This window comes from Dasypus novemcinctus, chromosome Y (genome assembly GCF_030445035.2).
Source record: "Dasypus novemcinctus isolate mDasNov1 chromosome Y, mDasNov1.1.hap2, whole genome shotgun sequence".
Classification (NCBI taxonomy): Eukaryota; Metazoa; Chordata; class Mammalia; order Cingulata; family Dasypodidae; genus Dasypus; species Dasypus novemcinctus.
Window position 1 is genome coordinate 13659792 of NC_092216.1, and position 2519 is coordinate 13662310.

Consider the following 2519-nt stretch of genomic DNA (forward strand, 5'->3'; position numbering starts at 1 on the left):
CGGCTGCACATCAGTCTACCTGCCTGATGACCCTACAGTGGCTCCCGTTTTCCCCAGAGCCAGTTGTTTGTTGATCTTCCTGCTGGATCCTGTGCAGCTTTCCTTTCTGCCGGTGCCTGGCTGGGTACCCCCCACTCCATTTTTCTCTCCCGTTGCACCCACGACATCCCCGTTTCCTTTATGCTCAGCAAACCGGACTAATTTGCCATCGTTTTTGGAGGAACAATGCAGCCAGCTTTTCCCTACTTCATAATCTTGCTTCGTCTCTACCAATCATTTTGAGAAAAAATAATACCAATCCTGCTCAAACTCTCCCAAAGAATTGAATGAATATAGATACAAAAAATCACAACAAAATATTTGTATAGCAACTCTAACAGCATAATACAAGAATTGCACACCATAATAAAGTGGGCTTTTTTGAGTTTTCAATATTTTATTCGTTTTATTTTGTGATATTGATTACAGAATTTGAAAGGAGTGATCTAATTCCACATAAATGGAAGACTCTAAAACGCACCCATAAGCTGCTGAAATTAAATTGAGTCATGCAAATATAACAAAAGTCCAGTTTAGTTTCAGAGTGTGTCACCATGTTATGGTTACAGAGATTCTTGCAGCAGGAGCTCCTGGAATCTATTTCCTACTCTGGTGCACAAAACCACACACCAAGAGGGAATTAATAGCTGAATTATTGGCTTTGTCACATCCATCCATTCCACCCCAAAATGGCACAAAACGCCTACTAAGCCCTACAGACTACTTTTACTGTAAAAGAGGTGACTAGGGTGGAAACAGGTCATGAAGATCTATCTAAAAGTGCCCCTTTGAGATAAATTTTTATATGCTATCAAGCATTGAACCTTGGCACACCTGGGATTAGGAAACCTAGTTTCAATTCTCAAGAAATCACAATTTCATTTATTTACTCAAAAGGAATTTCCTAAATGCTTACATATTATCGGCCTCCACTTGCACCCATTTCTAGATAAAAATTAAACCTAAATCTTTGGAGGGACACCAAGTTCCTCCCAAACTTCCCCTAAAGGACCTATTTTTTTTTTCTTTTTTGGAATTGGATTTCCTCTGTACCTCTGAAAGGTTATAGTTTTAAAGCTGAATCATCTTTAACCTGGAGTTCTAACATGATATTTAGCAGTTCTTGGATCCCAGATATACAACATCAAAGGTACAGTAAATTTTGAAGGTAGCTATGCTAAAAAATGGTTTAAAGCTAAATGATTGCACAGTACTAATCTGTGCTTTAAATTACAGTCCTAGATCAAACTTGTGACCACCAGCATTGACATTCTTGCCATCTGGCAGAGCTGACAGTGTCCGTTTGATACCTAACCATAGGTCTGAGTGAATCCTAAACCTATCACGCTGGCCTTGTTCCCTTTGGCCAGGAAGCATGCATCAGGGTCAGTCCAATATGCGGCTGCTATCCCAAAATGAATATGTCTGTTTCCTGCTGTCTGGGTGAGATTCATGTCTCCAGCTTCCTGTTTATCTGCAGGTAATTGGAGTTGCCAAACTCTGTCCCCTCACTCACATTAGTGTGAAGCTGGAATTTTTTATCAGTCTTGTGACCAACAGCAAAATTGCTGTGTTTCACTTGGGACTTAGTGGTCTCAATTCATCTGATAACTGGCTAGCCAGGCCTGATAATCCAGAATCAGAACACCCTAAAATAGAGGCCTGGGAATGTCAAAATCCATGTCACTGCCTGGGTTGATGTGCTTCTGCTTATGCCCTGTTTTGATTTTAGCTCGCCACCCCTCAGTGTTAAATAATGAAAAGGGTGAATTAGAGGTCTACTTCAGTCCATGTGTGAGCTGATCTTCCACAGTAAACTTGGTGCCCAGTGTATTGTCAGTATTCCATTTCTCTGTAAATGTCAGACCATATTCAGCCCATCTCTATCTGGGTTTATAGATTGCCTGTAACTTTGGTAGTCTCCGTGTTGGCTGAGCCTGACCTTATGAATTCCAGTCCATTCTCAGATTTCGTTTTCAAGTCCAGTTTTATTAAGCCCTTGGTAAAGACATCCCTGGTGGATTTCCAAAGATCAAAATATATAGGAGGCACATCCATGTTCTGTCAGGGGTGGTGGCTCAGCAGTGGCAGCAGCCCTCATTCAAGTGGATTTTACTCCTGTTGTAGAAGGGCGGTTGAACTCAAGGAAAACAATTAACGTAACACACCCATTAACAAATCAGTGGGAAAAAATAATGTGATCATCTCAATTCATACAGAAAAGGGAATGGACAAAATCCAGCATCCTCTCCTGATAAAAATACTTTGAAAGACAGGAATAGAAGGAAACTTACCCAGCATGCTAAATGGCATATATGAAAAACCCACAGCCAACATCTGAGGGACTGGTGAAAGCTTTTTGTCAAAGATTGGAAACAAGACAAGCATCCCACTGTCACCACTGTTATTTCACACTGTGCCAGAATTCATAGCTAGAGCAAAAAAAGCCCACGCTTAGCATCCTTCCTACTGGTGGAGAG

At 41.0% G+C, this 2519-nt stretch overlaps 1 pseudogene; it reads right to left on the minus strand.

Annotated features, from left to right (window-relative positions):
• Positions 1–1152: 1152 nt before the first annotated feature.
• On the minus strand, positions 1153–2097 carry LOC139438257 (non-selective voltage-gated ion channel VDAC1 pseudogene; annotated as a pseudogene).
• Between the last annotated feature and the right edge of the window lie 422 nt (positions 2098–2519).